This window comes from Gopherus evgoodei, chromosome 4 (assembly GCF_007399415.2).
Source record: "Gopherus evgoodei ecotype Sinaloan lineage chromosome 4, rGopEvg1_v1.p, whole genome shotgun sequence".
In the NCBI taxonomy this organism is placed as follows: Eukaryota; Metazoa; Chordata; order Testudines; family Testudinidae; genus Gopherus; species Gopherus evgoodei.
In genome coordinates, this window is record NC_044325.1 from 85487409 (window position 1) to 85512330 (window position 24922).

Consider the following 24922-nt stretch of genomic DNA (forward strand, 5'->3'; position numbering starts at 1 on the left):
CTGATGGCTGCTGTCATGTCTAGGCTATCAAAATGGTGCTGAAAACATGTTGCCAAACTACAGAGCTGCTGATACATGCAGACTCAGCACTAGGGTGTCCAGATGTCCCAGTTTTATAGGGACAGTCCTGATATTTGGGGCTTTTTTTTTTATATGGGCTCCTATGCCCCCTCCCATCCCCTGTCCCGATTTTTCACACTTGCTATCTGGTCACCCTACTCAGCACCCTACAACCAACTCATTCTGAGTGCAATTCATGTATATGTGAGGGGTTGCAAGAATCCACATATAAAGGGGAAGTGCAAACTGTGTGTGAGAATCCCCATGCAAGTGGCCTGCACACTTAGGCCTCCTCTGTTCACAAGAACATGCAAACTGCACCTCCTTGTCCCCGGTAGCAGCCAAATTGATGAGACCAAAAGTGGTGGGAGTAAATGAAGGGTTAGAGATACTGAGAGCCATGTGGGAGTGAGAGAAGCCTGGGAGCCTCTCTGCAGGTTGGCAAGTGGCAGGAGCCTCCTATTTAGGACTCCAGTGTATATTTTCACATTGAAACCTGAGGAAGCTTGTTGGTTGGTGATGAGGCTCTGTGATGTTGTGATTCCTGTCCAAAGGCAGAAGGCAGCAGTGAAGAGGTTGAGTAGGAGAGGGAAAACAGGCATCAGTAAGTAAAAAGCCTTGAAACATTGTCCCTGTTGAAAACATCATGTTTGTTACATGACTGACTTTGGACCCCATCTTGGCCTCATCCTCTGCACATGCTGAGTACTGTCTGCTGCATTGTGCCAAATGAGACACCTGGGGAGATGTTGTGCAATTTGCAAAGTGCCAAACCTGTGAAATATTATGGCAAACCCACTAGACAAGGATCTGAGATGAGTAAACCTCTTTGCATAGCAACAAATCCCAGATTGCCGAAGGACGTCAGAGCTCACGAGGGTCATGTCAGAACACATCTGCCTTAGTCACTGGCAAAAATGAATATGCACTGGGCACTCATATCTCTTGGGTTTCACAAAGATCACACAGCAGCCAACATATTTTCATTGTGTGAAGAGAAAATAGAGGTGTGGCTCACTCCCGAAGCTCCTGCCCTGTTTTTCCCCATGCTGATGTCAGTATGGCTCAGAGGAGTGGTTCTTAAACTTGTTATTAAGGTGACAAACTGCATTTTGTCTCTTTTGGGGGGAGACCCACCATTACCCGTGCTCCCCTTCTCAGTCCTCTGTTTTCCCTGTTCTGCCATGCTTGGCTCTTCCAGTCCTGTCCCCTCCTACAGCCCCAGCCAGCCCTTGGCTACCAGACTGCTGACTGTCCTCTTGCTGGCTCCTGCCACTTCCTGCCTGGGTCCTGCTCCCCATGTCGCTGCCTGCTGGGGAAGTGAGAGCAGGGGGCAGCAGCAGCATGTAGGAAGTGACTGGTGCCGAGGAGCAGATGGCTATCAGTCTGTCCCCACTGTGTGCGCCCCAGAGGCACTTCCTCCATGCTGCTGCTGTCTAGATCACGCTCTCCAGGCCTTTGCGTGCTGCCCAGGGGAAGTAAGAACACAGGGCAGGGAGCACCTCTGGGGCATGTGCAACCCACTTAGACCTTTCCCAGGACCATAGTTTGAGAAACACTGGCTCAGAGGATAGCATTCTACATTCCGTGGTCATGTCCCATGCTCATAGTGGGACTATAGGGCACTGCAACTTTGAGGAGGACTATCCTATGTTAAACCAAAGGCCCTTTTCCCACTTCTGCTAGCTTTCCAGGTGGAATTTAAAGATAGTGTGGTGTTTTTCAAAGGAGTAGAAAATAACTTTGATATCTGGCCAAGATTCCCCTGTCAATACAATAATAATACATATTTCTTAGATGATAGATCTTATGGAATACTTATCTCTTCATCCATAGATCTCAAAGTGCTTTACAAATAAAGGTATCATCATCCCCATGTTACAAATGGAGAAACTGTTTCACAGAGAGGTGAAGTGACTTGGCCAAGTTTGCAGAGCAGGGCCATACCAGAGCCAGGAATAGAAAGCATGGGCCCAATGTAACTCCTAGGCCAATCTGCTCACCACTGGACCGTGCTGCCTCCTAAAGAGGATAGGGTGTCCCAGGCTGTGGGCGTATAATCACATGCCTGCAATGGTTGCTGCCGGGGAGAGAGCATGATGTTCTAGGACTTAAAGCAAAGAAGTACAATGCAAGAAACCTGAGTTTTATTCCATATTGTGCTGCTGATTTGTTATGTGACTTTGGGCAAGTCAGTTAACAACTTCTGTATGAGGAGAGATTAAAAAGACTGAGACTTTTCAGTTTGGAAAAGAGACAACTAAGGGTAGGATATGAGAGAGGTCTATAAAATCATGAATGGTGTGTAGAAAGTGAATGAGGAAGTGTTATTTACTCCTTCATGTGACAGAAGAACTAGGGGTCGCCCAATGAAATTAATAGGCAGCAGGCTTAAACAAACAAAAAGAAGTATTTCTTTACAGAACACACAGTGAACCTGTGGAACATGTGGCCAGGGGATGTTGTAAAGGCCAAAATTATAACTGGGTTCAAAAAAGAACTAGATAAGTTCCTGGGGAATAGGTCCATCAATAGCTATTAGCCAAGATGGTCAGCAATGCAACACCATAATCTGAGTGTCCCGAGTCTCTGATTGTCAGAAACTTGGTAGTGGACAATAAGGGATGGATCACTCAGTGATTGCCTGTTCTGCTCATCTCCTCTGAAGCACCTGGCATTGGCCACTGTCAGAAGACAGGATACTGGACTGTGAATGGACCATTGGTCTGCCCCGGTGTGGTCAACTTCCCTATTTGTAAAAAGGGGATATGATACCTTTCCCACCTTAGTAAAATGCTTTGAGATTCTCAGGTGAAATGTAAACCCATAAGCCCAAGATACCAATTTTCTGAAGTGATTGTCTCTTGATAGCACTGCTTTGTAAAGCACTTTGGAATACTTAAAAATAAACTCGAATCATGTCTATCATCACTGTCGGTGAAGCCAGTATTGTCAGGGCTTTATGAACTGTCCAGGTCGCACATGTGTCATGATTTACACACTCTCTGCAGTGTGGTATTTTATTCTGAATGGCAGAGAAGATAAAACACTCTGTGTCGGCAGAGGCTCACAGTCTCTGCATGCATTTGAATCTCTCAGTAAAAAATCTGTTCCAGAGCTGATGGAGAAAGCCCCATTCAGCCAGCAGTAAAAATTCAGGACTGCCAGCTTGATGGAAACTGACCGTTTCTAGGCTGGAAAAGCTGTGAGTACTGCAAAAAGCAATCCACGACTACACAGGGGCCCAGTTCATAGGAACAAGAGAAACTGGTTCTGACTGCTGGCCACTGGAGGTCTTCAGAGGGGCTGTTTGTGAAGCGACTGCCAACCAGGCTACTATCAGTCAAACAATCTTCCCCACGCCCAGTTGCATTGAAATGCCTCAGAATGGTGATGCTTTTTCTGCTTTCAGCTGGGCAGCTGCTCTGTGTACCAGGTTCAAAAGTGACCTAAGAATTTCCTACTTCAGAGAGGAGCCCCTCCCATCTGTTACTTCATTGGCGCCAACGGCCATGAATAACATTCAAGCCTCAGTTGCCAAAATGGCCAAACTGGAGAAATGTATAGATGTTATTGCCATCATCTGTTGCCTCTCAATGCATGCTGTGATTTGCCAGGCAGCAGAAGAAAGGATGACCAGTTGAGACTAGCTGTTTTCCTTCTGTGCCTTCTGCTGTATGGAGTATGTGCAGCAATGCCTGCTCTGCAATGTGGTTCAGTGGGAAAGGATGAGAAATGCAGCAATGCTGATTCTTCCAGAACCCAGAGGAAAGGCACCAGCACTTTATGGTGCTAGCTTCTCCCAGGATTAAATGTTACTTAAATATTGAGATGAATGGCTTAGCTTGTTACTAAATAAAGAATTAGACATTTATTTGGTGAAGTGCCGGACCCAAGGTTTCACTAGCTAGTAGAGAAACCAGAGATGGGCCCAAGTCATTAAGTCCAGATCCACAATCAAACTGCAGTCAAGACGTGCCTAAAGTTGATGTTTGCTCAGATTTGGTGGTCAGCCTATTGTATACACAGTAGTTTGTGTATGTCTGTCTTTAATCTAGGTAGCACAGGTGGTAACAGCAGTGAAGATGTGGCGGCATGGACTTCAGAGAGGGGCCAGCAACCCTGGTAGACACCCAGTGTCCCAGTGGGCTTGTACTGGGATGACTATCCAGTGCTGAAGCCCATGCCACCACATCTTCACTACTATTGTTAACCTGTGCTAGCAAAAAGGAGAAGTCTTCCACCACTGGATGGTATTGCATCTTGAAGTGTTTAATAAGGAATTTAAACCTTCCTATGAAGCATCCAGCATTACACAGAATAAGATACATAGTGTTCCAGTGTGGCTACTCCTGTAGTCTTAGGACACCCACCTGGAAAATCTTCTCATTTTGCTTTTTGAAACAAAAAAATTAGAAATACTTTTGTCCTTATATACCCCTTTCACCTCATTGGTGAAGTGCTTAGGGATAATGTCAATTAAGCTTCTCAATCCCTTACCTGGTTGGCAGATATTCTCTTCCTCTGTGTATAGAAGACACCTAGCAAATAAGAGTATGACTGCATTCTAAATGTTTATGTTTTAGGCTTGATGCAGATGAAGTTTTATGGCCTGTTATGCAAGTCAGACTGGATGATCACAGAGGTCCCTTCTGCCTTAAAAATCTATGAATCTGTGTTATTAATTGAACATCTTCACTTATTAATGTAGCTTGCCTCAAGGAGGTCCTGTCACTTGCCATTGTTGCATGGCATTCCACTGTCAGAACCAGAAAGAGAACCCAGGAGTCATGACTAACCACTAGAGAACACTCCCTTCCCTAGATGATGGTTACTGGGGTGAATTTTCTGAGCTTGCTGATCTGACCAGTGTTTGTTTGGTTTTGGGAGATGCATTTTCAAGGCCCGAGATGTGTCACTAACTGTCAAGCTAGCAGAGGCTTTTTCAGGAGAAACTTATTCCTCAGGTGGATGTTGCCAGGTTCTCAACTGGCTACCAAAAGTCTTCTCCCTCTTCCCCCCGCCGGGTAGGTCTACATTTAAAACACTGCAGCGATGCAGTTGTGCTGCTGTAGCTCTTCAGTGAAGACACTACTGCACCCACATGAGAGCTTCTCCTGTTGCTATAGTTAAATCACCTCTGTGAAAGGCAGCAGCTGAATCAATAGGAAAAGCCCTCCCATTGGCATAGCATTGTTTACACCGGGGCTTAGGTTGATATATCTGTGCGGGGGTGGGCGGATTTTTCACTCCCCTGAGTGATGTAGTTATACTGATGTAAGTTCATACACCTGACCTCAGTAGCAGTACTTTTACAGAAGTACTCTGGTCTCATGAAGTGTCATGTAGTGGAACCACAACCTCTATCTTGGACATTCTTGGAAGAATCCTTCCTAATGCAAGTTGAAGAGGGGATTGGACTAAATGACCTCCTGAGGTCTCTTCCAACCCTAATATTCTATGAAGATATTTGTGTCCAAATTCTTTTTTACAGCGCTGACTTGTTGCTCACTGCGCCCATCTAGAACATAGTTTGATACATTCTGCTCAATGAGCCATGTTTCTGAGATTGCTGGCAATAAAATTACATTTGGAGATCTCTTGTCTGATGGGGCTGTTCTCTCAAGGTCTGCCTCATCAAGCGCTTGAGAAACTGGCTATTGTTTCACTTTGAAACTGGCTTCATGGGTGTGTCATCCCATAGTTCACTCTGAAGTTCAGTCTTTCTCTTTCTAATAGGAAAACTGCATCTTGTTTTATGCTTTATTTTGATTTATGTCCAAATCTAGTTTTAGCTTAAGGGTAGCTGTAGCCATGCATTTTTCAGGCATATGGAACTACTTGGATATGCCCAATAAATATACAATATTGTAAAAAAGAGCTTCTATATTTCAACTTCTGGCAATCAGTGACTATTGGGAAATGCATAGGACTTTGAGAGTTGATTTCATTCAAGTTCTAGACGATGATAGATTTTAGATTTAGATTTTTTTTTTTTAATTTATGGGAGATTTTTTTTATAAGTTTGGCTGTTTGTTTGCATGATGAATTTAGAGGCATGGTTACCATGACTGCACACAGTAAATCAGTGAATTGTCCCTGGAAATCATTGCATATTATTATATATGTGAAGCATAACATAGGTAGATAGAGAATTGCTTGGGCCCTGATTGAGCCACTTGCCTTGAGTAGTATTGTACTATCTACCAGACTGATATTTTTAATAATGTTGAATAGTACCGTAAGCCATCAGCAGTCTCACTGTAGTCAGTGTGTGTAAGGGTATTGCAGTCTGGCCCAATCCAAGTAGTTCCACTGATAACTCCAGAATGACTTGTACAGTACTATTCAAGGTAAGAATGGGTGACTAAAATCGAGCCCTCGATTTGACCATGGACCGTGGGCACCCAATTACAGAAATCTGAGACAGAGAGGTAAGAGATTTGTCACAGGTGACATACAAATCTGCATCAGAGCTAGAAATAAGAACCTGTATCTCCTACGTCCCAGTCTTGGCCTCTAACCACTAAGCTATGCTTCCTAATGTAAATAAGGAGAATTTAAGAAAGAATTTGAGTTGCAGAGGTACCACTGGATCACTTCCTGCTGTAATTTGCAGCCAAGAAACACCAATCATTTCAGTGGTGTGACTCCAGATTTAGACTGGGGGGGAGGGGACTGAAAGCAGAATGCAGCTCACTCTCTTTCCCCTTTCAGCAAATATGTTAGACTAGAATATATTCCCCCAACAGAATGTGGTTTCTCCCCAGAGTAATCCACAAACAGGAGATTTGAATCAACTCAGGCATGTAACTCATTTGAGTGGGATTTGTCTTGCAGAGCAGATATCTTTTTTTTAAATCGTCAACCTGGCATTTACAGTAAGCATTTGATGAAAACAGTATAGTTTGGTTTAATAATCCACTTTCAGATCACAGAGGCACACAGTCATGAATAAGGAACTGTGACGCACAAATTGCTAGGGCCTCCTTTAAAAATATTCCTGTGAAAATCTAGGATTACCCCAGTGGGAGTTTAGTTTCTAATCTCTGCAGGGCCAAAGAGTGAGGTGATGGTGACTATTGTCATAAAATATATCAAGTCACGTTCACTCTTCAGAACAACTTAGCTGTTAGCTTCCTTCTTTGTTATGAAGATGTTCTTAACAATAAAAGAGGAAGCCAAGGCAACCTGCTGGCCACTACTGCTGAGGGGCACTTGGCCGCAGACTGTCCTTTATTTAGTACTGACATTGTTTAAGCAGTGGCCAACTCTTTCCTCAGGAAACAGGCAAGTTCTGCAGTTTGAGGTCTGTCATTTACTCCAATAGGAAATATTAACCTCAATTAGGAATAGCAATTGTGGGGGTTGCGCAGAGAAGAAACTGTCAGCTAGGCTCCATCATCATTCTTTACATGTAGTGTGCATTCAACCAAGGCGCTCTATGCCCTTCACCCACATTAGTTAAGAGAGCTTTGTAAAACTCTTATTATCTTTCATGACACACGCCTATAGAATAATTGAAGCAGATTGAGGTTAAATGACATGCCAGCAAATCAGTAGCATAGGAAGAGAACCTTTGAGTCAAGACTAACTCCAGTCAGTCCCCTGTGCTGTTCATTACACACTCTCTCCCTCCCAGAGCTGGGAAGAGAAGCCAGGGGTCCTAATCCTCACTCGTCTTCTGCATCCCTAAAATGTCTTTGCAATAAAATAACTCCCCAACAATTTTAAAAAGTTTCCTTGAGTTTCCTCCCCTCCCTTTGTGATGTGTACTGGTTAGGTTGATCTTTGTACTGTAGAATAATAAACAATGAACAATAAAGGGAACCTGATATTGGAGACTTCTGGTTGTACCAGCCCTGGGAATACATTCCAAATGTGCCCTTTAGTCACCCAGGCACTCACTCATTGTCACACACTTTCATTTTCATCTGAACAGCTAGAAACTTAATACACAAATAGCAAAGAGTTTAAGACTGAAAATCTTGAAATTGTAGTTACAAGAACTGTAAATGGGTAGCATGCAGATACTAGCTATTTCTTACTTGCTAAGAAGCACAGCTGAAAAGTGTTCCTTCAGTTTTAAAACGTAAGACATGTAGGGGACCTGATCCAAAGCCCATTGCAATCAGTGGGAGTCTTTCCATTGATTTTAATGGACATCGGATCAGGTTTTGGGGTGGAGGGGGTCAGAAAACAATATTGTACAAGAGAATGTTCTGTGAATTTCTTTATTTCGCAAGTACAACAATTACTGCCAACATAATAAAAGAGAAATCGTAAGGCAAACTGCTATCTAATGGTAAATAGAAAATACTGATCTGACCTGTGTAAAACTTTTGGGGGCTACCAAACATGACCTAACAAGTGTTGCGAGTTTGAAGCGCCAGATGCTGTAATTCCTCACGCCCACTGAAATTCATGGGAATTGGCAGTCTGAAAATCACACAAAGGCGGCTGCTGCATCTTGAGTCATGGTGAGCCTACCTGCAGCAGGGGCCAAAAATCTCATTACTGGTGACATCAGAATTATAGAAGCTGGCAACACTGTGTTTCTAAGCGACTGGTGCTCTGGTGCACAGGTGAATGCTCATAGTGTGTTCAAAGTGCTTCATTCTGAATCCCCATCAGGCTATGCAAACTGATCAGTCCACCTCATCACCAGCTGTAACACATACAAAGAACCAAGCAAGGGTGGGACCTAAGGCTTCTGGAAGGAGGAAACCATGTGACCATCCATTCCAGTGACCTCACCCCTAAAGGAATGGGGTAGCCATTGTGAGATTCCCCTTTCCCTTTGGATCTAATGACTGGAGACAGGGCTGGCTCCAGGCACCAGCGCAGCAAGCAGGTGCTTGGGGCAGCCAAGAGGAAGGGGCAGAATGTCCGGCTCTTCGGTGGCAATTCGGTGGCGGAATAGAATGAAGAATAGAATGAAGTGGTGGCTGTAGGGCTGCTGCCAAAGTGCCACCGATTGCGACTTTTTTTGTTTGGACGCTTGGGGTGGCAAAAATGGTGGAGCTGGCCCTGACTGGAGAGGGGGGCTGGAATGGCAGTTTCCCCCCACATTATCCCCCCCCAGCACTATGTGGGTACATTTGCCAGAGAAAGAGCCAGAGCCTGCCAGTGAGTTGCGGAAACTGGCAGGCTTCCCCTAATGATTAGGGTCTGAAGCAGCTGCTTCCTTTTCTTGTACCGATGGCTGACTTTGGACACACGCAACTCAATGCCCTCAGAAAGAACTGGCTGTGAAGTGCAGTGTGTGAATCTAGCCTGAACTTGTCTGATGGAACCAAGTCAGCATGATCTTCTAATAGATAGAAGTTCTGTCAAGATTCCAGATTCCCATGCATGCAGGCAGAGGCTGCCAGTGCTAAAAAGATGTTGGGTGCAGCAGTTAGCCATTGACAAAGGCTGAGTAATTCCCCTCTGCTGAGCAATCGGCAGAGTAAACTTTGGAGACTGCCCTCTTACTTTCCTTCCCAGTCATAGCTAGGATGCCTGAGAGAAAGTGAACATTAAATGAACCGGATGAGTGTAGAAGAAGCAGGGAAACTACAGCTGAGAAGTGGAAAAGAAAAATAGCATTTCTGATGGGTCAGCTAGCAGGGGTGGAATTCATAGTTGGCAACCAAGGAGCCTAGCTAGGATCAGTCTCAAAAGAAATGAACTAAATTATTTCCCAGACAGGTCACTCAGGAACACTGGCACATCAGCCTCTGATTCCTTCACTAATATGTCTGGGGCTATTAGCCTCACGTAATTCCTCTGCCAGGTCCTTTTTCCACACATTAGAGGCTCTACACTCAGACCCCCATGTGCACTCTGCATTAATGTCTATGCCCCACAAATGGGATTTTATATTTTCTAATAACATTTTAACTATGGAAATTGTTGTGGCTGCACCAAACTTCCCTCCAGGGTTAAACATCATTCCTGTGCAACTGAGTGTATAGACCAGTTAGTAAGATTTGATCATATGACAAATACAATATAACTTTCTATTGTATTCTTCTACTGAGTCCATCACTAGGTATTTCTCAAAGGAGAAACGGAGCAACATGAAGAGCACTCTATTCTTATTCTCTCTCTCTCAGATGTGGTCTGAGTATATTTTCTTCTTTGTCTTTTGTTCCTCACATTTTGTTCATTATCATGGACGGGCCAAGTAAAACAGCAGGTGGGATTTACATTAAGATAGGAAGGCAGTTAAATTTGTGATCAGGTTCAATTCCTCTTGAAAGGACTTTCAGAGTTCTGGGCCTTCTGGTGAGAAAGCTTGATCCCTGGTTCTTACAAATCTTTTATCATTGATAGCTTCAGAGTACCTGACGAATGTAGCTGTTGTGGTTGGTCCTGGTCCTGGATGGAGAGGCACCCAATACATTTAGAAATTCAGTGTAATCAAGTAATTCTAGGGACTGATACTGCCATCTATGTTCATGTGACTAATATCAGTAGTGGACTCAGTAAGGACCATTCATAAGGGTTACTGGAACAGGCTCTTTATTTTATATAGCATCTTTTATTCGCCCTATAAAATGCCCTCCTCAGCAATTTGTCAAGAAAATCCTGGTTTATGTGGCTGACCCAGATTTCTCAGCTAAATCCCTATTGAAGTTCTTTTTACTTTGCGCACACATTGTGTCAAATCTGTTGAAACACCTATGTGATTCACAAGGGCGTAATTTGCAGCTTGCTGTAACTCAGCTCAGAGGTGATGTTGGTTAGCAATGCGAAGTGATCAGAGCAATTAGTTGGAGTTGGGCCTATTTCAGCTATTGCTGCTGTACCACCATATCAACATCTTGTTTGCAATCTCAGGATACTTGAGGACTCATCAGCAGAATAGACTATTTTCCAACTGTGTTTAGCTACAACGTTGCAGCACTTCCTGCCACAGTCATTAATGGTCACCACCAATGGTCACCACCACAGCTGGATGTGATGTATGGGGTTAGGAGGAGGGTGAATTTTTTTATGCTGATTTAGTTATCTCACTTTTCTGAGTGTCAGAACCAACACTGGAAAGAGGGATTCCTCTTGTTCCCATCTCCCACACACATTGGATTGCTTACTCTTTGTGTCTGGAACACAAACACCTGGATGTTGACTAGAGCAGCTTATTCAAACAGATGGTGCAGAGAAGACAGAGTTTTTGAATGGTAAAACAGAATTGTTAAATTTATAAAATTAAGAAAAATAAATCACCTATATTATGTTTAGCAGCAGGATTGGTACATGTTTCACTTCATGTTGTTCAATCTCTCACTGTTGCCTCATTGGTTTTAAATGTGCTTTCTGACAATTGAGATTGAACAGGACATATGGGAAAAAATATCCTTGTCATTTGGCAACAAGGGAAACAAAAATCTTCATCTCACCATGGGTCAGACCTTAGCACATCTATTAGCCAGAGGTTGGAAGGCCTCTTGCGTTGCTGGAGCTGCCATTTTGCTGTTCTCTTAGAACACTTGAGAATGAAGAGCATTGATCAGTTAGGACCTTCTGGAAGTGAAGAAAATGTAGGACGACGTAAGGATCATTCATCCGTTTTAGTTGTGTATAAGAAATTCCCCACGGGAAATATGAGAATGGTGGTTCACTTGGCCTATACAAATAAAGCAAATTAATAGAGCCCTGCAAATCTGCAGGTATCTGCTTTCTATCCATGGACCATTTCTGCAGATACCATTGTGGATGCGGACACAAATTTTGTATCCACGCAGGGCTCTGACAGTAAAAGCAGGCGGGCAGCTGTGAGGAACCGTGGTGTGGATCCGCCACCTGCCCTGGGCAGAGGGCGTGGGGACAGGGGCTGGAGGCTGCTCAGGCCCCATGCCCAGGGCAGGAGGAGCGTCCTCCCTGGCTCTCCACAGGTGCCTGCCTGGTTCTTATCATGGACGGGCTGCAGCTCCGAGCCGCCCACTGGAGCCATGACGGGGAAAGCCATGCTGGCAGCTGTGGGGAGCCTGGGTCCCTCCACCTGCCCTGGGCGGGCGACTGGCAGGGAAGGTGGCAGGTCCAGTACAGCTCGCCACAGCTGCCAGCGGGTCTCTCTCGACCAGGGTCTGGAGTGGATGTGCCTCAGAGCCTCAGTCTGGCCCCTCGTGTAGACAGAGGCTGCTCTAGACATTTTGCCGCCCCAAGCACAGAGGGTCCGCTGAAGTCGCAGGACCAGTGGACCCTCCGCAGGCAAGCCGCCGAAGGCACCCTGCCAGCCACCCTAGCGGCGACCGGCAGAGCACCTCCCGTGGCTTGCCGCCCCAGGCACACATTTGGAGCGCTGGTGCCTGGAGCCGCCTCTGAGTGTAGAGCCCTGCAAATCCACGGATATGCACAGATAATTTTTGCGAATTTAATGCGGATACACATTTGTGTATCTGTACAGGGCTCTACAAATTAAATATACATTTAAAAAAATCAGAGGTAGAGATAGCTGATGGATATAGAGAGGTGCCTGGGAAGTTGTTTTATGCTCCTATGAGCAGCTTGTATTACAAGTATTATGCACGCTCAATTTGCTCTTCATGATCTCTGCATACCTATAACACAGAGTACCAGAAATAAAAAACCATGGTAGTGTCACTAGTTGGTATGCAGGAGGAGCACATGCAATTATTGCTTATGCATCTGAGTGTGCAAATACCTCATTTGCGCTAGAAGTCATGGTAACTGTGCACACAACTGCATGTTCCTGTTTGAATATCAGGGCTTATATGTCACTTATTTATTTGCAAGATTCAGTTTAGAAAGAGTCCCCATATTATTAGTGCCAGCTGGTGAGATTGGCGTCTATTCTTCAGTGCCCTAGAAATACATGTGTGTTGTTGAGTAGGAGTGAGGAGAGGGGGCTATCTATAGTTTCTCCAGCAGGTTGATGTTTTTTAGTAATATACTGGCTTTGTGTGAATGAGTGAGGGATGTTGCCCTCTTGGTGCTGGCCCACAGAGAGGTTAAGGGACCTGCTACTGTTAGCAGCTAAAGGGTTTTCCTTAAACTCAAATGGTAAAGGGTTGTGTTTAAAAAGCAGGGGCAGAACCCAAGTGTATGATTTATCTAATAATTGTGGCTATTGTCTGAAGCACATAGATTTCATTGCAACAAGAATTTGGCAACCTCATGCTATGAACCTGAGGAGTACGACTGTTTGATGCTATTTATCCAAAAGAAGAAAGCATCATAATTAATAATTCATTTGAGATGGTGGCAAGTTCATATTATCCAATAGGTGCCAAAAACTGCACAGAATAGCTCTGAAGGTCTCCTGCCTAAATTCTTCATGATAAAGCCAAACTGTTATCTGCTGAAAAGCTCCCACGAGAATGTGTGGTAAAACATCCATGTATAAAACTAGCATTTGACATTTACTTGCATTTCCTGTTTATGGATGTTCTTATGGCATATTAGCCAAAAGACTGTGTCCAAAGATGGTGTGTAACATACAATTACTTATTATACACTTAAGGTGGCTGAGACAGAAAGTAATTATCTGAAATCTGTGGCTACGACTCAGGGTGCCACTTTCTGATTGTCTGAGGCTTAAAGGATGCATAGTACAAATCTACTATGTTTGAAATTGTAGAGCTGGAATCCCTCCAGTTACGTCTGTCAAAACTTTCACTAACTTTCTATCTGTGACTGGAGGTATGTTGCACAAGGAAACAAACATAATGGGTTTCAAATTGTGAGATTTCCTCTCTGCCTTAAATGTAGCAAAGAGAAGGGGTTTATTAATCCATCACTACGTTTTCAAGCTTCGCTCAGAATGATCAGTAGCTAAGTATAGCAGGATGGCACCTAGCTTTTGTCCTCTTTAAATTCAGAGCCCTTCTTAATACTAATTATAGTAATCATACCTCTTAATCTCAGTCTCTCCCATTTATTTAATTATCTCTATGCATTAGGCAAACATTAGTTAATTAAGTTTCCTGACAAAAGAGGGCATATATATATAGTGATCATTTCACTCCCCTCTGGATAAAGCTGAATAGCTAGCTGTTCAAGAGTGCACAGCAACTCTGCACAACAGCTGAGGACAGGAACTGAAGAATAATATGGAATCTATTTGAAACTGGCCTTTGGCTAGGAGACCAACATTAACATTTGTGCTTTTTGCAAAAAGTGCCATAGTATCGCATGATCACAAATGATCAGACTCTTCCTCTTGTTTTTCATTTAAAAAGATGTCATGTGTAACACAAGTAACCTCATACACGAGCATTGATTCATCACTTTGAAGAAGAGCATCCCCTACTGATTCACAACCACCACTTCTTGCATCAGTTTGGTAGTCTCCTGTCCAAGTAATGGCCCACTTGGATTCTGCTTGCTTGATGAGATTACAGCATAATACTGCCAGAGCCTGAGTAAAGTGGTAGCAGGCCTGGGTGGATTGAATACATGATTTAGTACACATATTTTATTGCAGTACCTCAGCGCTGAGCAGCACACACTGTTCACTTCATCTGCGTGTATTAAATGGTTGCTCACACCTCCAGACCAAGTCCGTTTCTGGAACTTTTTCTCTCAGACTCCAGCTAATTATTGACAACTGAAAAATTAACTTTTAATTAGGAAAATGCTGGCATCAACATCAAATGGGAATTGTGTTACACAAAGGCCACACTTGCAGCAACAGGACATTGCACACAAATGCAACATCAATCAAATGCTTAAAAAAAAAAAAGTTTCATTTCAGGAACAAGCATTGCTGGTATCAGTCTTTCCTCTTTCTTTAAATTAAAGAGTCTCCTGTTAGTCTCAGACAGTCTAGTGCTCCATACAATGTCGTTTTGTGTTGGAAAATTCTCTTTTGAAATTTTAATTATGTTCTGGCTGGTGCTGTAAGCTAACTGGAAATGATTTCCTATTTATTGCCAGAACCATTTGTCTAAATCAGGACTGTGTTTGTTTTACAGTTAAAACTAATTAAATGGCTTTATATATTTCAGTATTGCAAAAAAAAATTGCATTTTACTGATACTTAGTTCACACTGTTGTAATTTAGGGTCTGTCAGCAGTTTCCATTAAGAAGGGTGATCGCCCATCTTCAGGGTTTTGCAGCTGGGCCCTGAAAATCTGTTCTGGAATTGAATTGGCAAACAGGTCCTTGGCTTCAGAAGCAACATGTGTTTTAAAATACACAATTGGCAAAATTCTGTCACAACTGAAAGGCTTGTTGTTTCTGTTGATCCCTTTGGTGCTCCTGGGAATTATAGTGAATCATATCATGATACTGGGCAAAAATCAGGAAGGGCAGGTCACAGTACCCCATGCTGAAAAACCACATCATCCCCCAATAGATGCTGCCCTGACCATCTCAGAATCTGCTTGCAGGCAGTGTGGTCTTCACATAGTCCTCTACTGCAGCTTCTGGACTATAGGAATCAGCTCTTGGTTTTCCTGGCCACAGGATCTATGCTAGTGTCGGAGCAACAGACTACTCCATTTTAAGCCTTCCACCCTCCTGGATATGTGGCAATCACATAGCATGCCGGTGCAGCACCATCCTTCTTCTAAGGTATCTCTTTGCATGCATGCTAGGATCAACAATGTATACGTGGTTTTCTTTCTATGCATTTTATTGTACCTGTAGCACTTCGCAGTATTTCTTAAGGGAACTCAGTTAGGGAACGTCTACACGGCAGTGGGACTGAGCCATTCAGCCCTGGTAAACACTTGGGCTCACATGCCTATAGGGTTGGGTGCACTTGAGAGCCCAAGCTGCAGCCTGAGCCGTAACATCGCCACTGCTGTTTTTAGGGTGCTAACACGAGCCCCATTACAGCAAGTCTGTCTGCTTGGGCTATGTCCCAGCTGCTGTACAGACAAACTCTTTGGCATGGGATCACCAAGAGCTGGGTTGGTCTGAACAAGAACAAAAAGTAGGAAGTTTTTGGATCTTTATCCAAACTTCCCAAGAGCCTTTAGGCTGAAGAACCAGCCTGGAAATCTCACAAAAATGGACTTTCTCATGAGACTTCCAAGGCTTCTCATTTCCAGTTGGTGCATGAAATGGGGGGAAATGGAGGTGGGTGGGATAAGATGAAGGGAGTGTTTACAGATTCTTGGTTTGGATTGGCTGGAGGGACTGATGAAGGTTCAGGTCAGCTTGCCCATCCTTAGTTAATTGTGGGTTTTGATAGCAGAATAGACCTGCAAGAGGAAGGGATGCAGGCTAGCCTTTTGGTTAAGGCACAAGGCTGAGAGCCAGGAGTTGTAGTCCCCACTATGACAGTGATCTCCTGTGTAACCTTGGGCAAGTCACTTAAGACCTAGGACTTTTAGAGCTAATAACAAAACTCCAAAGTAGCAATGTCTGGAAGTCATGGAGATTATGCCTCTTTATGAACACTGCTCAGGCATATAAAGCCTGGGAGTTGGGGGGAAACAGAGGGAGGAGTTCCCCTTGTTTCACCTGTTCAGCTGGTGCAGCCATTGCTTCCCTCAGTGCAACCATCCCTGAGGGTAGGGCCTGCCTAGGCTCCACCCAGAAAGAGGAAACTAACCCTTGCCCTCACCAGTACTGGAAACATGGCTATAGACTGTGATATCGCTATAGTAGTTGGTACAGTTTTCATAGACTCTAGGACTGGAAGGGACCTCGAGAGGTCATCGAGTCCAGTCCCCTGCCCTCATGGCAGGACCAAATACTGTCTAGACCATCCCTGATAAACGTTTATCTAACCTACCCTTAAATATCTCCAGAAATGGAGATTCCACAACCTCCCTAGGCAATTTATTCCAGTGTTTAACTACCCTGACAGTTAGGAACTTTTTCCTAATGTCCAACCTAAATCTCCCTTGCTGCAGTTTAAGCCCGTTGCTTCTTGTTCTAGCATTAGAGGCTAAGGTGAACAAGTTTTCTCCCTCCTCCTGATGACACCCTTTTAGATATCTGAAAACTGCTATCATGTCCCCTCTGTCTTCCTTTTTTCAAAACTAAATAAACCCAATTCTTTCAGCCTTACTTCATAGGTCATGTTCTCAAGACCTTTAATCATTCTTGTTGCTCTTCTCTGGACCCTCTCCAATTTCTCCACATCTTTCTTGAAATGCGGTGCCCAGAACTGGACACAATACTCCAGCTGAGGCCTAACCAGCGCAGAGTAGAGCGGAAGAATGACTTCTCATGTCTTGTTTACAAGACACCTGTTAATGCATCCCAGAATCACATTTGCTTTTTTTGCAACAGTATCACACTGTTGACTCATATTTAGCTTGTGGTCCACTATGACCCCTAGATCTCTTTCTGCCATACTCCTTCCTTGACAGTCTCTTCCCATTCTGTATGTGAGAAACTGATTGTTCCTTCCTAAGTGGAGCACTTTGCATTTGTCTTTATTGAACTTCATCCAGTTTACCTCAGACCATTTCTCCAATTTGTCCAGATCGTTTTGAATTTTGACCCTGTCCTCCAAAGCAGTTGCAATCCCTCCCAGTTTGGTATCCTCTGCAAACTTAATAAGCATACTTATTAAGTAGTTGGTCAGGTCATGATGCACAGAAATGGTTTAAGGAGATCCTGACCTGGTGAGAGACATTAATCTGTCTTGTGAAGAACCTGCATTTTAATAACAATTTGATGACGCACTTGCCCAATCTGAGGCAGGATTAGGGAGTGCATCTTGCAGTCCTTTCGAAGGAGGCCAGGATTGGGCTGTAGGTGTTCATTGGCTAGCACAGACTGTCAGGGCAGTAGATAGCTGGCAAAGCTTTTCCTCGGTGTGTACAAGCGGAACTTTAACACACACAAGATGCACAGTTCAGCCACACAAGTTGCACTTGCCTCTTGCTAAGGTGAATTAAGCATGTAAATGCATGTTAATTTTAGGTTAAGGCTGGAGATCTGGTCCAACACTTCTATCCAATGTCACACAAAAGAATTCATCCTTTCCTTTGTTTCCAGAATTATCATCTGTACAAGATCAGCATTACAATTTGCAGAGAAGCCTCAAGTTGCCATGGGGTTGGGGGGCAGGAAGTAAGTGGGATCAACAGGAAGAAATGAATTGCCTACAGTCCCTCTCTGTTTCCACTGTTAGGGGAGGGAGCTCTGGACTCATGGTAGTTCACCAGTCCCGGTGCTAGTGGGGAGATCAGAGGGGCCCATGACTCAGTACAGGACTGCGTGTGCATGTGGAAGGGTTGGTGGAAGTAGGCCATGCCAATAACCTGCAGTCTTTATGCTTAAGGCCACTGCTTATGTTTACCAGAAACTGAACACAGTTTTAGGCACAGTTTGCTTTTTAACCTTCTCTATTTAGAGAGCTAGAGCCCTCTCTCTGGTGACATACAGATGATGTAGACTTGGTTTTCTAACTAGAAGCATAGCGCATTCCAGAGCAGAAACAGTGCTTGCCTTCAGCCTGGAAAGGGGGAGCTTTTCCTGTTCCGAGTTAAGGTGCAGTTTATAAAAATGTGATTACAGTAAATTGCAAGTGGGCTGCACACTCAAGGATTTTTTATCCATAACCAGTTCCTCACAAACCCAGCAACTTTGTCATGTTTTCTAATCAACTTTGGTTTAGTTTTAATATTGGTTTAAGTAAGATCAGAGCTGAACTTTTAGGTTGAAGACATTCTAGGACTAGCTTGTTTTTGTTGCATATTCAAGTGGAAAACTGCAAGGGCAGCTACATTACAGAAAAAAATTCTGCTGAGGTAATTCTGACAACTTCTGATAAAAAGATAGTCTTTACACGATTCATGGCTAACCTGTGGAACTCACTGCTTCTGATCTCAGCATCAAGAGCTTCGCGGTATTTTTAAAAAAGTTTAGACATTGATATGCATAATAAGAACACCCACTGAATATTAAACCGTCCTCATGCTTTAATATATGAGCCAACCAGTAACTCATGGGGTTTAGGAAGAAGCTTCCCCTGGTGGTCGGTCTATTCCACAATTGTCCATTAAGCAACTCCTTGTCCCTTCCTTAGAAACATCTGTGCTGGCCAATGTCAGAGACATGACACTAGTTGAGACAGACCTCTGGTCTGATCCAGTATAGCAGTTCCTACCTTCCTGTCCCAGCACACTTGCTAGGTCTTCTGGAGAGAAAAATATCTGGACCCTGAAAGAAATATGAGTCCTTTAGATGGAAGCTCTTTGGAGCCAGGAACATGTCTTAGCATGCATTTTCTAAATCACTGTGCATGTTATTGTGTGTTCTTCCATAACTATATATTAAAAGAAGCAGTTTTTTTCTGCTGGCTAAAGCAAGTGGCTGGGAGTTGAGTCTGAGGTTCTAATCTGCCACTGATTTGTTGGGTGACTGTAGCGGGGCTTACCTGGTCTGGTTTTGGTTGCTGCTTCATGTTCCCTTCTTCCCTAGTTAATAAAACTCACAGTCTGACTGTTTCCTCAATAACCCTCCCTTTCCTGGGAGTCTGGTTTATTCATTTAAAGTTCAGAACAACATATCTTCCACCCAGCCTTCCTAGCTGTGTCACATCCTTGGTGCAGGGTTCTTAGCTCTGTCCATGCTGAGGCTTTCCCTGCGGGTTTCCCTCCCAAGCCTTCTGCCTAAGCACTGTAGAGAGTTACTCAGCCTGGGCCTCTTCTCTGGTCTTTTCCTGGCTATTCCCCTGCCAGGAACAGAGCACTCCCACTCAGGTCTGCTGAAGGGCCAACTGTCTCTTTGACAATGACCTTGACCCACCCACATACCACAGATGAAATGGGCCCTAGCCATGCAGTTTTGGCCAAAATGTGGGGGTCGTTTGTGTCAGGTATTAATTATTATTTGACTCCATCTCGTACAGGAGTTCAGTGTAAGCCCTCTACCCCTCTCTCGGTCTGTGAATAGGTATGTTTTTGTCATCTTCCTTGGGAGATGATAGCTAGGAAGGCAGCTGTTCTCCCTTGTCTTTTCTTTCTCTGTCTCTGTTTGGTGCCAATGGAAACAGTGTACAATACTAAGCTCCAAACCATACATCTGAAGATCTGGGATTTCTGTGCATGAGCAGTTGGCATATAGTTCCCATAAATCGCATGGGGAGGAGTTAATGTGGCTCACACTTGACAGAGTGTGAATTATAGTGTTTACATATGTTTTGAGATGCTCCCAGGTTTGCATGTATTTAAAGCAGCTACCTAGGATTAGGTAGCAGTAATTACAAATGGAAAAGATCTATTAAATCATCCAGTCCCATCACTGCCCTGGCAGTATAAAATCCACCAGCACAGGACATATCAGATCAGTAATGGGCTATTCCAGTTATGTCCCAGGACCAGCCCTGCCTGACCTGCCAGCAGAAAGAAAACCCTCTCTTTCTCTCCAAACACCAGCCTCTCCCCTCTGCTGCTGCTGTGCCACTGCTGGCCCCAGTTCTTCACTCCCTTATGCATCTCACAGTTAACCTAGCAGGAGACCAGAGTCCCAGCACAGAGAGAGAAGAAAGGAGGCATCAGGCAGAATGTCTCTTTCCTACCCCAAGTCCCTCAATGCCCTAGTCATCTGGGTGAGAGAGAGGAGCCTCATAGGACAGGAACAGAGGAGACCTCAGGAAGGAGGTAGAAATACTCTGGGAACAAGACAGAGTAGAAGCCCCTGGGGCAATGCTCAGTAGATTCAACTGACGGCCTTTCATCCAAGATCCCAAGTAAGTACTTGGCTAGCTAGCTCATGCCGCTGCAGCTACAGTGCAGGCCAAGTGTACATCTACCCAAGATGGAAATTATGCCCCAGTGTAGACATCCTTCAAGCATGTGATACCAGTGCTCAAATGGAAGGAAAATTGGGGTAAGTTCCTGCCACTCATGGAGCTCTCCCATTCTTTGCATACGACTAACCCATGTCTTTTATAGATTCCAAGCCTAGAAGGGACCATTGCGATAATCTGGCCTGACTTCCTGTATAACAGAGGCCACAGAACTTCCCCCAAATAATTCCTAGAACATAGCTTTTAGAAAGCAGCAAAGAGTCCTGTGGCACCTTATAGACTAACAAACGTATTGGAGCATGAGCTTTCGTGGGTGAATACCCACTTCGTCGGATGCATGTACATCCAGTCTTGATATAATAATTGTCAATGATGGAGAATCCTGGGTGGGTTGTTCCAATGATTAATTACCCTCACCGTTTAAAAATTCACACCTTATTTTTGATCTGAATTTGTCTAGGTTTAAATTCCAGCCATTGGATTATGTTATACCTTTCTTTGATAAATTGAAGAGGCCATTATTAAATATGTGTTCCCAATGTAGGTACTTACAGACTGTAATCAAGTCACTCCTTAACCTTCTCTTTAAGTTAAATAGACAGAGTTCTTTGAGTCTATTACTGTAAGGCAAGTTTTCTTAACCCTTTAATCATTCTCGTGGCACTTCTCTGAACTTTCTCCAATTTACCATCATCCTTGTTGAATTGTGGACACCAGACCTGTATACAACACTCCAGCAGCAATTACCCTAGTGCTAAATATAAAAATAATATAACCTCTCTACTCCTACTCAAGATTCCCCTGTTTATGCTCCCAAGGATGGCATTAGCCCTTCTAGCTACAGCGTTGCACTGGAACAGCTGATTATCCATCACGTCCAAATCTTTTTCAGTCACTGCTTCCCAGGATGGAGGCCCCCATTCTGTCAGTATGGCCTGCATTCTTTGTCCCTATACATATACATTTACTGTTAGCCATATTAAAACACGTGCTTGCACCCAATTTATGAAGCAATTCAGGTTGCTCTGGCTCAGTGACCTGGCCTCCTCATTATTTACTACTCCCCCAATTTGTGTGTGAGCACCAAACTTTATCAGTGATGATTTCGTTTTCTTCTAGGTTATTAATAAAAATGTTAAATAGCATCGGGTCAAGAACCGATCCCAGTAGGTCCCTACTAGAGACACACCCATTCAATGATGATTCCTCTTTACCATTACATTTTGAGACCTATCAGTAAGCCAGCTTTTAAACCAGTTAATATGTGCCATGTTAATTTTATATCATTCTAGTTTTTTAATCAAAATGTCATGTGGTTACCAAGTCAGATGCCTTAGAGAAGTCTGTCTATTTATATTACCTTAATCAACCAATCAATCTTTCAATCTCATCAGTAAAAACAGTTTAACAGAGGGGGCATATTCCTGGGGTGCTGCTGCTGCTGCTTCTGAGGGGAGAGTTTCAAAGTCAACAATATTTTGGGAGCTCCAGTTCAGCCTGGTGAACCTGTCAGGTGGTGAGCCTATCCCGCAGCAGAGAGGTTGTGTGGCTAAAAATACTTCTGAAGAGCTATTTTACCCTTTGTAAGAGACAAGTTGGCACTGAGTACTAAATAGTTTCTAAACATGTTCCCATGGGATGATACCTCCTTCCCCCTTCCATGATTTTCTCTTGCTAATGAGCACAGTCTGTTTTCCAAGAATAGTTACAACCATTTTTGCTAGTGAACTTAATATAACTTCCTTTGAAAAGTACTGCTACTGCCTCTCTCTTTGATTATGGGTCTGAGAAAACATTTTTGTTTAAATGGGCGGAGGAGGAGTAGATTCACCTTTTTGCAAGAAATATTCCTGTCTCCACCCCTGGAAACATGGAGTTTATCCCAAGCTGAAGGGCGAGAGAAATGCAGGAGTTTCTTGTTAAAACATTGTCAACATGTCACTGTCAGATATTAATCTCACACTTCACAAGATACACATGTGAGACGTGCCCATTCTATGCATCGCTATCATGCACTTCCCTAACTCTCATGCTAGGTTATTCGGTTTTTTTAAGGCCCCTCCTTTAGGGAGGAACTGAATGAAGCAATGGTAGCTTTCTTCTGCTTTGAAAACAGAGTATGTTGTTGGACAATGTTGAGCCCCTGCAATCCAGGCACTGAGAGTCAGAACCTTTTCCAGAGCTGGATCACTCCGTTTTATGGGCTGCCAAATGTCTCTAAATGTTAAAAACTGCAAAGAGCAAGGCACAAACATAAGTGTGTTGCTTAGCTTGAGGCATCTCCCATTAATTTTCTGAAAATATTTTTTTCCCCGTATTTTCCAAACTGTGGAATTATCAACCTTTGCCTGAAGGCAAAGGGCACCTCGGGTGAAAGGCCAGGTAGTGTGATAGTACCATTTATTTTGGGGGGAGGGAGAAGTGTTGGCATTTCATCCCACTGAACTGGTCTGTCTCTCAGAGAGTTTCGATCACATAATAGCTGCAAGGATCTATGCTGACATAGTAACACAAAGCTGCTCCTGTGAGCATGTCTAGGAGGGTCATATGAGCTGGGAAGAAAGGAAATAATTGTGTGAAAGGAGGAATATAAGGAAATCCATTCCTAGGGCAGAAGTTCCATGGACATGTAAAGCTTTCACAGCTAAACAGGAGCTGAAATCTTTGGTCACTCACCTGAAGAGATTGTGATTCCCCTGACTTGCACAGTAATATGGAGTGTTGGGGTTTAGGGCAAGGGGGAAGAGAACACTATAGCTTGGCATAAAGTTATTGCAATGAAATAAACAACTTTACTGAGGGCACAAGGCTGGCAGGAGAGTCATTTCAACAGAGACTGCAATGGTTTGGGCAGTTTGTTCCTACATTTAGGCTCATGTCTTAGTTTCAAAGGTGCTGAGCTGCTAACTTCCAGGGGAGCTGCAGGTACCCAGAACCTTTGTAAATCAGGCCACTATTGTTTCCTAGTTATGCAGCCAGCTCCCTTTTAACCCTATTCCCATTGGACCTCTGTGCTGTAGCGATATTCCTCTTGAGCACCAAGGGATATCTATGCTTCAAAGGAGACAGACTGGTTACACGTGTGGTCATTCTGCCTCACAGATTTGGTTTCTAGGGCCTAATGGACCAAGCAGGTAAGTGGGACAAGAGCAAAGCAACTAAAATTAGAAGAGCAGCCAGCAAGTGGCTAACAAACCCTTTTTTACAATCTGAAGTTATTCCCTCTTGGTCACCAGGTGACCTACCCTCCTGCTCAGGAGTGAGATTTAAAGCCCTGAAAATTCTGCTCAGATCAATAAACTTTTTTATCCCACAAGCTCTTCAAATTCAAGGTCTGCTGGTGACTTTGTGACTGCCGTTGGCGTCCCATCACCAGAGGAGGGAATCCCACACATTCTGGAATGGGACAGAAGCCTAGTGAGTGTTCGCTGTTTATCTGTGGAAAAACATACCTGACAGTAGCTCTAACAGTTCTGCAGAGATCTAGAGGGCTAAATGTGTAGAAATGGAGACCTGATCTGTGTGTGCTAGGAATGTAGCGTGAGAAAAGCCACTGATATTAACAGCACAAAACATAGATTAACTGAATGTCAAGGGGGAGCCTTGAGTAAGTTTGGTTAATTGAATAGTCAAGGATATTTTCAATGTCATAATGGATGGTCAGATCATTGTAACAAATCCCATGTGCTAGAGACAACAAAGCTGTGTCAATCTCAGGCTATTAGAGAGACAAGGTAGGCAGGGCGGTCCCTAGCTATTCTGGGGCCCTACACATCCTCCCCCATGGAGGGGAAAGGGGGAAGCCTCTGCGGAGGGGCAGCGGGACCCAGTCCTCCGTGGGGGGGGCTGCCTTGGGGAGTAGGAGGGAACCACCCCCCAGCACTCACCGGCAGTGCGGCTGGGGGCATGTCTGCACTTCCCATTGCTGGTAAGTGCAGGCCTGGCCATGCTGCCGAGCTCAGGGGCATGGGGCTGGAGCGGAGCAGGGGCAGGAAGAGGTGGGGAGGGGGCAGGGTGAAGGAGGACGGGGGCTTGGGGAAGAGCCGGAGCAGGGGCTGGAGCAGCACACAGCTGCTCAGGGCACCAGGAAATTTGGTGCCCCAAATTTCCTGGTGCCCTGAGCAGCTGTGTGCTGCTCCAGCCCCTGCTCCGGCTCTTCCCCAAGCCCCCGTCCTCCTTCACCCCAAATT

General features: G+C 44.2%; 1 protein-coding gene across 1 annotated transcript in view; it reads left to right on the plus strand.

Annotated features, from left to right (window-relative positions):
• Positions 1 to 24922, plus strand: part of ABTB2 (ankyrin repeat and BTB domain containing 2) — a 214914-nt gene that overhangs the window by 159511 nt on the left and 30481 nt on the right. The window lies entirely within an intron of this gene.